Raw genomic sequence first — 12,715 nt, forward strand, 5'->3', positions numbered from 1 at the left:
GAGGTTGATGTAAATACTGATAGTTGATAAGAAAAGAATTACCAATACTGAAGTATTGTCCACGTTCTGTCAGTTTATGAGGTCTCCATGAACGTGGCTGCACTGTACCGTTGGTTGGTGACATTCCACCACCAGACCCTGTTGTCAGCTCTACATCTGGTGACATTGCAGTGTCCGAGCGAGACGCACCAAAGCAGGGTGGCTCTGCAACCTCTCCCGACAATGGCGGCAAAGGTGATCTACTCGGTCGCCGCACAGTGGCATAAAACGAACACAATTTTACTGTTAAGATGAATGGTGGTTTGTCACGTGATGCCAGCACTTTATCCGGGACTACCAAGTCCTGATAACTGTTTTATTAGCAACCAGAAGTGCAGTTTACTTCAATATTTTAAAGTAGTTGAAACACGGTACAATTCACATTTGCCGTCTTGCAAAATGATAGCAGAACAAAATGTTATGCAGTACAGTTGATTCACTTGTAAACACAATTTTCCTCTTCAACGCTCTCTGGAACTTGAAAGGTTACGGTATGAATTCCCACAGGCCTAGTTATCTGTTGGGCTTCTGGAAGTAGATTATGCAGGTGTTGAAATTAGAGCCAAGATGGCCGCTTCACTACCCAAGGCTTTGAATTCACCGGGTTTTGTGTAACTCACTGTTTAATGTATCGGCTTCAATTTTACTCCTCCACACTGTCGGTAAGACTAGGGAGCTGGTGAATCCTGGCTTCCCTAAAAAGAAAATTCTTGCTTCAGCTGCTTGTACTGCAGACCTCCTCCCTGCACATCCTCCTCCGATTCCTCCCTCTACAGACTGACTACTGAAGACTGTTCTGACTCCCCTTTCACTTCCTGCCTTGTTCCTGCACTTTCACTCCTCTCCTCCCCCTCAGCATAGAGGCTCACTGTGTAGTTTTCCACTCTGAACTCCAACCACACCCCCTGACCAATCATTGGGGACATGATATACAGCCAATGAGCAGCCAGCTGTTGTAAAGCTTTTAGCTTAGGAAGGCAAGAAACAGTATTTCTATGATGTAAGGCACCTCCTATGCCTCCTTGAAGCACACAAGCAGGCGTTAGAGGACAATGATTGTGTGGCTATTCTGGAGGACCCACTGGGCCACTACACCATCCCACCACCAGACTTCGTTGTCAGCTCTACACCTGGTGACATTCCCTCACCAGACCCCGTTGTCAGCTCTACACCTGGTGACATCCCCCAGCAGGCCCCGTTGTCGGCTCTACACCTGGTGACATCCCCCACCAGACCCCGTTGTCAGCTCTACACCTGGTGATAACCGCCCTACCCGACCCTGTTGTCAGCTCTACACCTGGTGACATCCCCCCACCAGACCTTGTTGTCAGCTCTACACCTGGTGACATCCCACCACCAGACCCCGTTGTCAGCTCTACTACAGGTGACACCCCTCCACCAGACCCCGTTGTCAGCTCTACATCTGGTAACATCCCTCCACCAGACCCCGTTGTCAGCTCTACACCTGGTGACATCCCACCACCAGACCCCGTTGTCAGCTCTACACATGGTGACATCTGATGGTTTTTGTGCAGGGATATAACTGTGTGATCCTCTCCTTTATATCTAATGCTCACACATCACCGGACAGCACAGTACTGCTAGGGGGCCAATACTTTTATCAACATAGTGTATATAATAATGCATATGTAGGAAGATTATATTAAAAGAGTCCAACCCTGGTGGCAGTGGCATCTACGTGTACCTGTAGTTTCTCTTCTTCATCTGTACTGCAGCTGGATCGCACAGCCCATGATCAGACATGCACAGTACAGATTTTTTCTTTAAACTCCTGCTTTTTCTGCATTATCGCTAGGTGACCTTTCGGCAATGTTAAATGCAGAAGGGCCGCTGGTTGGACAGCTTCCAATGAGTTCAATAGAAGCAGTTTTTTTTCCATGAGCAGAAAATCGTGCCACTGTCCACTCATATGAGCGGACATGCAGATGCTCCATTGGTTTGAATTGGTGTGGAATGCTGTAGATGGTCCAATCAGGAGACGATTGCGGATTCCACAATTCAAACCTGGTCGTGTGGAGGGGGCCTTATGTGAGGGTATATGTATATATTGCCATATGTTTTTTATGCTTTTATACCTGTATGCAAGTTCTATTCAAAGTTAAAATGAGAAAAACTTATATGTCGCCTTACATCAGATATTCCAAAAGTTTGCAAGGCTGAGAGAGATGTTTCCAGAAATTCAGAGATGATACAGAACCGAACACGAAGGCCGCGTACTTGGCTGTTTTCCCAGAAGCGCCATATCTAGATAACGACTGTTTAACTACGTATATAACTTTCACTGTCTCAGGCCGGACATCCGGACTTTACATATATGGTTATGCGGTGAATTTGAGCCAATGAGCCCATCACCCATTCCTAGTGATGAGACCAAAGGGTATAAGATCCCATGTAATCTGTAATAAACTGCGCAGTCATGTCCCCGTGTGAGGATCTATACCAGACCTCCGTGTGTGGTGTCTCTTCTTTACCGCCGGCAGCGGGGCATTGGGGTGGGCCTGATTGGTGCTGTACGCAGAAATTTCCCTGACACTTAGATCAGCTGATCCTCCAGCCTGCTGTCAAAGGATCTGGGAGTGTTTACTCTGCAAACAAGAAGGCTGAGAGCAGACATAATAGCTGTCTAGAAGTATTTGAAGGGCTGTCACAGTGCAGAGGGATCAGCCCTATTCTCATCTGTACAAAGAAAGACTAGAAGCAATGGGATGAAACTGAAAGGGAGGAGACACAGATTAGATATTAGACAGTGAGGGGATCAATGAGTGGGACAGGTTACCATGGGAGGTGGGCAGTTCTCCTTCAATGGAAGTCTTCAGAGGCTGGACATCTGCCTGAGATTTATTGATCCTATATTGAAGAGGGGATTGGACCCGATGACCCTGAAGGACCCGATGACCCTGAAGGACCCGATGATCTTTGGGGTCCCGATGACCCTGGAGATCCCTTTCAACTCTACCATTCTATGATTCTATAGGTAGTCACTCTGTAAGTTAATTTCCAACCCTCAATAGAGCTGTTAAACATGACTGATTATCAACCAGACCAGAGAGAGCATCAACTGCACACAGCACCATAGATATTGACTGAGCATTACTTACTATCATTCATCAAATCCATTCACTATGTGGACAAAATATGTGCCCCCTAATTCTGGTGGTCAGCAACTTCCATTTCAAACCAGCATAAATCCAGCACACAGCCATATAATCTACATAGACACACATTGGTAGTTGGGTGGGTCACACTGAGGAGCTTGGCGACATAAACATGGATGCTACTATTACCACAAGTCTGTTTGTTAAATTTCTGATCTATCACCTGTAAGAACAGCTCTGTCAAAAAAGAGTTCACAGGGCCCCCGTGTGGTGCAGAATGTTAAAGCAGCAGAAATGCAGTCCTAAGCTCTCACTCACGACCTGAAGGTTGTGAGCTTAATCTGCACGTGGTTCAGGTAGCAGCTCAAGGTTGATTCAGCCTTCAATCCTTCCGAGGTCGGTAAAATGAGTACCCAGCTTGGTGGTAGCTAATACATAAATTACCTGAAAGTGCTGCAGAATAAGTTGGCGCTATACAAATAGCATTTTTATTTATTTTAAGAGTTTAACCCTGTAGACTAATAGAACCGGGCCTCTGAGCACTGAAGCACAAGGTGTGTAATAACCACCCTTCCCATCGCTCTTCTGAGCTCAGAACTGCCAATCAGCACAAGAATTCTACATCAGGAGCACAGGCGTACCGCTAGGGGTCACAGGCGTTGTAATTGGGGGGGCCCTCACTACAGATCACACACAACTTGCAGGTGCGGGGATCACGGGGCAGGGAGCAGTAAATCCGAGCAGGAAGACCTTACTAATCAGTGAGCGCTTCCTGGATCAGACTAAAGCAAACGCTCATTGGTTGTTTCACTGATCAGTCACAGCTTCTATCACTGATTGGTCGGAGACACCCGGCTGAGAGGCTGTGGTTAGAGCTCTGCTGCATCAGACCGGCCTCCCCTGCTTCTGTATTCACACAGCAGCGGGACGGAGAGGAGGAGGAAGGAGGCGGTAGACACAGACAGCAGGGCTGAAGGATGCCACATCCCGCCCAGTGCTCACCAGAGAACATACTGCTGTCCTGCTAGAAGTCATGGAGGTCCAGGATACCGCCATCTGCAGGAACGGTAAGTATAAGGGCGCCCACCCACTGGCGATTTTTTTCCCTGCGAAATTCGCAGCATTTTTTTCTCTGCAGGGGTCTATGGGACTTGTAATGTTAAAATCGCGATCGCGCAAAATCGCGATTTCGCGGTAAATTGTGATTTTGCGCGATCGCGATTTTAACATTACAAGTCCCATAGACCACTGCAGAGAAAAAAATGCTGCGAATTTCGCAGGGAAAAAAATCGCCAGTGGGTGGGCGCCCTAAGGGCGGAGTCAGGCATGCGCGGTTTTCTCCTCCATGAAAATAACGGCTGTATATGGGACAAAACCACTCATCTCTACGGGATTTCAGGGGTTTGGTTTACCCGACAGTCATTTGTATGGCTCTGTACAGATAGGACCCCCTCTGCGTTCCCCGTAGGTAGTGAACACATGAAGGTTCGGGTGTCCGCTTCTTCCTGCGCTCCAGTTCGGAGTTTGTACTGCCGGCGAGGAAGAAGAACTCTTCCTCGTTTAGGAGGACCTAGGCTCAATACTACTGAGTGCAGTAGCGCCCCCGTCAGTGTGAGTAAGCCCTATGTGTATACTCTAGGAGGACTCATTCACACGGGCGCATTGTCACTGCGTATTACACACATGTATATCCCGTGCGCAACACGGCGTGAATGGAGGAAATGAAAGTCAATGCACTTTCACTCTTCCATATGCACCGTGTGGACACTGCGTATCGATATGCAGGAGAAATGAAGCCCAGCTGCTCTACTTCTCTGCGTACCGTGCAGTGTGAGCGCTGTACGCAGGGAAGGCTGCGTTGGAAATGCTGTCCGTACACAAGCACTTGTACAAGCAACGTTTCCATGCACATGCCTGGAGATTTAAAAAAGAAAAATCACCTTGCGCATGTCCGTGGCATGTGATTCACAGACACACGCAGCGCCACACGCAGCCATACTCGGTATGGACTGTTATGTGTACAACACTGCAAGAGACTCATGGCGCTGTACACATACGTCCATGTGAACAAGGCCTTTGGGTCACTTCAACTCAGCGTTTTACAATATAGTCTTAAACGGCTGCATCGACGGAAAAATACAAAAGTTATGGCTTTTGAAAAGTGGAGATGAAAATCCCCCAAAAATCGTTGCCTCCTTATAGCCAAAATAGGCCATGTCCTTAAGGGGTTAAAATAAATAAAAAAAGAAAACTAGAAAAAATGCCAGAATTGTGGGGTTTAGGGCTCCCCATCTCCCAGAAACAATGGAATAGAAAGTGATCAAAAAGTCCTATGTACCCTATGGTGCCAATAAAAACTACAAGCCTCACACCGCCCAGTCGATGCAAAGATATAAAGGCTATGGCTCCCAGAATATGGCGACAGAATGACTTTTTTAAAATAAGGTTTTTATTTTTTTAAAGTAGTAAACAATAAAAGTTCTAGAAATGACATTCACTGCCGTAACTAGAATTGCAGAGTAAAGTGAGCGTGTCCTCTTTAGGGCTCAGGCACACGGGCGTTTTTAACAGGCGTTTTTCCGCACATCAAAAAATTTGCACTAGATAGAACCAATGCTTTTCAATAGCAGCGGTCAAATGTGCGAATTCTATGTGCGGAAAAATGTCTGGCACGAAAATTAAAGGATACCGGTTCGCAGAGCGCATGTAACTGCGGCAAACTGGTGTTCTATGTATGTGAAACCCTATTGAGAACATATAGTGAAGATCGCGATCCGCTGTCACAGCTGTGGCAGAGGAGAGCGATGTTCTCCCATTGAATTCAATGGAGTCGGCAATACAGACAGCTCCATTGAAAGCAATGGGCTGCCGGACAGCGCTGCAGTGATTTTCGGGGAAGGGCTTCAAATATAAGCCCTTCCCTGAAAATCAATCCAAAAATGTGTAAAAAAAAAATCTATACTCACCTATCTGCGCCCAGCCGGTTCTTCTCCTGCACTGCTCTGAGTAGTATTCAGCAGGCGGGCAATTCAAAATTCCAGACTGCTAAATGGGCTGCCTCTGATTGGCTGAGCACTGTAACTAATCAGAGGCAGCTCTCAGCTATTGAATGTCAGCTGAGAGCTGCCTCTGATTGGTCACAGTGCTCAGCCAATCAGAGGCAGCTCTCAGCTACTGAATGAATTCATGAAAGGGTGAGTGCTACCTCTGATTGGCTGCTGTCACAGTGTCCAGCGACAATGGGACTCCCCACGGAGATGAAGAAATCTTCTGCCACAGCTGTCACCGCCACAGCAGGGCAGAGCGGGAAACGCCCGTGTGACCGAGCCCTTTTGAGAGGATAAACGCTGCTAGCAGCGTTTTTTCCACCGTGACGCGGCAGTTATGCGTTCAAAAATTTGGGCATCAAAACGCCCGTGTGACTGAGCCCTTACTGCACTAAAACAAAACCCAAAAAACAATGTCTCCTCTTCATTATGTTTTTTTCCATTTCTGCCACTTCAAACTTTGTAAGGACTGCAGCCATTAAAAGAAGTTGGGGGGCCTTAAGATGAACTTTGCACCTGGGCCCGTGAGGCTCTAGCTACGCCCCTGATCAGGAGCATCAAGAAATTGGTTTCCAGGGTGGAGCAGCTGCATACAAGTGCTCAGTGCACAATGCCAGGAGTCAGCTGAAGCAGTGTAAAGCATGTTGTGACTGGACACTGGAGCAGTGGTATCATGTTCTCTGGAGTAATAAATGAGCTCTCACTATCTAGCAGCATGGTGGGTGAATTCGACTTTGGTGGCTGCCCAGAGAACACTGCCTACTGGAAGGCATAGTCCCTGCAGTACCTTGTGGAGGAGGGATGATGGCCTGGGTTGTTTTTCAGGGTTTGGTCTCTCATTTCCTGTGAAAGGTAATATAAATGCTGCAGCATACAAGGATCTGTTGCAGAATTGACGCTTCCACAAAGCTCTGCATCGGCTCCCTCCTGTCAGTACACCACCTAGCCCGCTCACTCTGATCGGCTAACACACTCAGACTAAACACTGTAATACGAACCTCACATGCTTGCCTACAGGACTTCACCAGAGCAGCACCCATCCTCTGGAATGCTCTACCCCAAGGCATACGGACAATTCCTGATGCACGAAATTTCAGACGTGCCTTAAAAATGTACCTTTTCAGTGAAGCATACCAAATCTCCTGACCTAGTCCCTTGCCCCTCCCTATGGTGCCCCACCCTGTTTACCTTCTAATAATTGATCTCCACATGAAATCCCCTATTGCTTGTGTTCCCCATGCCTTGCTCCTCCCCCCTTGCACCTCCTGTACCACCCCCAACCCATTTGTGTCAAACCAAATGTACCTCATATTGTAATTTGTTGTATTGTTTTGCATTTATCCATGCCTGAAAGCGCTGCGGAATAAGTTGGCGCTATACAAATAAAGATTATTATTATTATATAGGTGTGATAGTCAGGAGGTCATATACCTTTGACCATATAATGTACATCACTATCTACATCCCTGGTCCAGTGTATGAATCAGTGTGAACATTGATGATCGGACAGGGTGACGGCACTACACCTAAACGGAGGTCAGTAATGTATCGTCAGGTGATGAGATCTCAGTTTAGAAGGAAGACATTACAGGACAGACCCGTTTTTACAAGCTGATTCTTATAATCCTAGAACGGTAGACTTGGAAGGGACCTCCAGGGTCATCGGGTCCAGCAGGGGGCTCAGTGCAGGATTCACTAAATCATCCCAGACTGATTTTTGTCTAGCCTTTGTTTCAACACTTCCATTGAAGGAGAACTTACCACCTCCCGTGGCAACTTGTTTCACTCATTGATCCCCCTCACTGTCCAATATCTATTCTGTGTCTCCTCCCTTTCAGTTTCATCCCATTGCTTCTAGTTAGAGATGAGCGAGCATACTCGTCTGAGCTTGATGCTCGTTCGAGTATTAGGGTACTCGAGATGCTCGTTACTCGAGACGAGCACCACGTGGTACTCGAGTCAATTCCATTTCCTTCCCTGCATGTTTAGCGCCATTTTCTGGCCAATAGACATGCAGGGAAGGCATTACAACTTCCTCCTGTGACGTTCCAGCCCTATCCCACCCCCCTGCAGTGAGTGGCTGGTGAGATCAAGTGACCGCCGAGTACTTAAAGCGGTCCTGCCCACGGCTCGCCTCAGACACACACTGGGAGAGATTAGGGAAAGTGCTGCTGCTGCTATAGGGAAAGTGTTAGTGTAGGTTCCTGTCTTCAAGAGCCCCAACTCTTCTTAGGGCCACATTGACCGTGTGCATTACTGTTGTGGCTGGCTGGGAGCAGTTTTGCACCAAAAAAATGTTTTTTTCATCTCGGGCTGTGCAGGCTATTACAGCTATAGCGTTCTCAGTCTGCAGTCAATTATACAGAATATAGGGAGAGTGCTGGTAAGACAGGGACAGTGGTAGTGTAGAATCCTGTCTACAAGAACCCCAACGGTCCTTCTTAGGGCCACATTGACCGTGTGCATTACTGTTGTGGCTGGCTGAGGGCAGTTTTGCACCAAAAATTTTTTTTTTCATCTCCGGCTGTGCAGGCTATTACAGCTATAGCGTTCTAAGTCTGTAGTCTGTAATACAGAGTATAGGGAAAGTGGTGCTGAGACAGGGACAGTGGTAGGGTAGGATCCTGTCTACAAGAACCCCAACGGTCCTTCTTAGGGATACCTCTGACCGTGTGCATTTTACAGGTTGTCTGGTGGGAGTTGTAGTGCATCACTATTGCACAGCCAGCCCTTTTTGCAGCCTTCCGTATAATTTTTTTCTGCCTGAAGTTTGCGTTATATTACCGCTGTCAGCCTCAAACGGTACGCCAATAATTCCATATTCTTTTACACCGGTCTGTGACTGCCGTGAACTTAACGCACAGCGTACGGCCACAGCCACTGATAGAGGGAAAGTCATATACACGCTATATAGCCTGTATTCTTTTTCAAAATTTTTTTTTTAAAAGATCCTTTTTTGGGCTACCTCTGACCATTTGAAATTTACAGGTTGTCTGGTGGGAGTTGTAGTGCATCACTATTGCACAGCTAGGCCTGTTAAAGTCTTCCGTATTCTTTGTTTCTGCTTGGAGTTAGTGTTACAATACCGCTGTCCGCGTGAAAGTGTTCGCAAATAATTCTTTAATTATTTACACCGCTCTGTGTCTGCTCTATTCGTAATCCACCATGCTGAGGGGTAGGGGTAGGGCTTGAGGACGTGGACGCGGGCGAGGACGTCCAAGTGAGGGTGTGGGCACAGGCCGAGTTCCTGGTCCAGGTGAATCACAGCCGGCTGCTTCGGGATTAGGAGAGAGGCAAGTTTCTGGGGTCCCCAGCTTCATATCACAATTTATGGGTCCACGTGGTAGACCTTTATTACAAACAGAGCAGTGTGAGCACGTCCTGTCGTGGATGGCAGAAAATGCATCCAGCAATGTATCGACCACCCAGTCTTCTACGCCGTCCACTGCTGCAACTCTGAATCCTCTCGCTGCTGCTCCTCCTTCCTCCCAGCCTCCTCACTCCATGAAAATGACACATTCAGATGAGCAGGCAGACTCCCAGGAACTTTTCTCTGGTCCCTGCCTTGATTGGGAAAAAATGGTTCCTCTCTCACCTGAGGAATTTGTTGTGACCGATGCCCAACCTTTGGAAAGTTCCCGGGGTCCGGGTGATGAGGCTGGGGAGATACGGCAACTGTCTCAAGAGCTTTCAGTGGGTGAGGAGGACGATGATGATGAGATACAGTTGTCTATCAGTGAGGTAGTAGTAAGAGCAGTAAGTCCGAGGGAGGAGCGCACAGAAGATTCAGAGGAAGAGCCACTGGACTATGAGGTGACTGACCCCACCTGGTTTGCTAAGCCAACTGAGGACAGGTCTTCAGAGGGGGAGGTGAGTGCAGCAGCAGGACAGGTTGGAAGAGGCAGTGGGGTGGCCAGGGGTAGAGGCAGGGCCAGAGCGAAGAATCCCCCAACTGTTTCCCAAAGCACCCCCTCGCGCCAAGCCACCTGGTAGAGGCCTAGGTGTTCAAAGGTGTGGATGTTTTTCAGTGAGAGCGCGGACGACCGACGAACAGTGGTGTGCAACCTGTGTCACGCCAAGATCAGCCAGGGAGCCACCACTACTAGCATCACCACCAGCAGCATGCGTAGGCATATGATGGCCAAGCACCCCACAAGGTGGGACAAAGGCCGTTCACCGCCTCCGGGTTGCACCACTGCCTCTCCCCCTGTGCCCCAACCTGCCACTAAGATCCAACCCCCCTCTCAGGACACAGGCACGAGCGCCTCCCAGCCTGCACCCACACCCTCACCTCAGTTGTCCTCGACCCCATCCAGCAATGTCTCGCAGCGCAGAGTCCAGCTGTCGCTAGCTCAAGCGTTGGAGCGAAAGCGCAAATATGCCGCCATGCACCCGCATGCTCAAGCTTTAAACGTGCACATTGCCAAATTGATCAGCCTGGAGATGCTGCCGTACAGGCTTGTGGAAACGGAGGCTTTTAAAAACATGATAGCGGCGGCGGTCCCACGCTACTCGGTCCCCAGTCGCCACTATTTTTCCCGGTGTGCCGTCCCTGCCCTACACCAGCACATCTCCCGCAACGTCAATCGTGCCCTCACCAATGCGGTTACTGGGAAGGTCCACTTAACCACAGACACGTGGACAAGTACTGGCGGGCATAGCCACTATATCTCCCTGACGGCACATTGGGTGAATTTGGTGGAGGCTGCGACCGAGTCAGAGCCTGGGACCGCACACGTCCTACCTACACCCAGAATAGCGGGTCCTTCCTCGGTTCTGGTATCTGCAGCGGTCTATGCCACCTCCTCTAAACCCTCCCCCTCCTCCTACGCAACCTCTACTTCTCAATTAAGAAATGTGAGCAGCACGTCGCCTGCAGTTGGACTGGCGCGGCGCGGCAGCACAGCGGGCGGTTGGCAAGCGTCAGCAGGCTGTGCTGAAACTCCTCAGCCTAGGTGACAAGAGGCACATGGCCCCCGAACTGTTGCAGGGTCTAACAGACCGACCTCTGGCTTTTGCCGCTGAGCCTCCAACCGGGCATGGTCGTGTGTGACAACGGCCGTAACCTGGTGGCGGCTCTGCAGCTCGGCAGCCTCACACACGTGCCATGCCTGGCCCACATCTTCCATTTGGTGGTTCAGCGGTTTCTGAAAAGCTACCCACAATTGTCAGACCTCCTCGGCAAGGTGCGCCGGGTCTGCGCACATTTCCGCAAATCCACCACGGACGCTGCCACCCTGCGGACCCTGCAACATCGATTTAATCTGCCAAAGCACCGACTGCTGTGTGACGTGCCCACACGGTGGAATTCTATGCTCCATATGTTGGCCAGGCTGTATGAGCAGCGTAGAGCAATAGTGGAAAACCAACTCCAACATGGGCGGCCTAGTGGGAGTCAGCCTCCTCAATTCTTTACCGAGGAGTAGGCCTGGATGGCAGATATCTGCCAGGTCCATGGAAACTTTGAGGAGTCTACCCAGATCCTGAGCGGCGATGCTGCAATCAATAGCGTCACCATTCCTCTGCTATGCCTGCTGAGAAGTTTGCTGCAAAGCATAAAGGCTGACGCTTTGCGGCTGGAACAGGAGACGGGGAAGAGAGTATGTCGCTTGATAGTCAGAGCACCCTCATGTCTATATCTCAGCGCGTTTTGGGGGAGAAGAAGCAGGGGGAGGAGCAGGAGGAGGATGGGGAAGAGACAGCTGGGCTCACTGCGGAGGGTACTCATGCTGCTTGGCTCTCATCTGTTCAGCGTGTATGGGCTGTGGAGGAGGAGGAGGATCCTGAAAGTGATCTTCCTAGTGAGGACAGCGATGTGTTGCGTACTGGTACCCTGGCACACATGGCTGACTTCATGTTAGGCTGCCTATCTCGTGACCCTGGCCACTACGGATTACTGGGTGTACACCCTTCTCGACCCACGGTATAAAGAGAACCTTTCCACTCTCATTCCCGAAGAGGAAAGGGGTTCGAGAGTGATGCAATACCACAGGGCGCTGGTGGACAAACTGATGGTAAACTTCCCATCTGACAGCGCTAGTGGCAGAAGGCGCAGTTCCGAGGGCCAAGTAGCAGCGGAGGCGCAGAGATCAGGCAGCATGTACAGCGCAGGCAGGGGAACACTCTTCAAGGCCTTTGCCAGCTTTATGGCTCCCCAGCAAGACTGTGTCACCACTCCCCAGTCAAGGCTGAGTCGGAGGGAGCACTGTAAAAAGATGGTGAGGGAGTACGTAGCCGATCGTACCATCATCCTCCGTGATGCCTCTGCTCCATACAACTATTGGGTGTCAAAGCTGGACATGTGGCACGAGCTTGTGCTGCATGCCCTGGAGGTGCTTGCTTGCCTTGCCGCTAGCATCTTGTCAGAGATGGTGTTTAGTGCAGCTGGGGGAATCATCACGGATAAGCGTCCCCGCCTGTCAACTGCCAGTGCCGACATGCTTACACTCATAAAGATGAACAAAGCCTGAATTTCCCCAGACTTCTCTTCTCCACCAGTGGAGAGCAGCGGAA

The sequence above is a fragment of the Eleutherodactylus coqui genome, chromosome 2 (assembly GCF_035609145.1).
Source record: "Eleutherodactylus coqui strain aEleCoq1 chromosome 2, aEleCoq1.hap1, whole genome shotgun sequence".
NCBI lineage: Eukaryota > Metazoa > Chordata > Amphibia > Anura > Eleutherodactylidae > Eleutherodactylus > Eleutherodactylus coqui.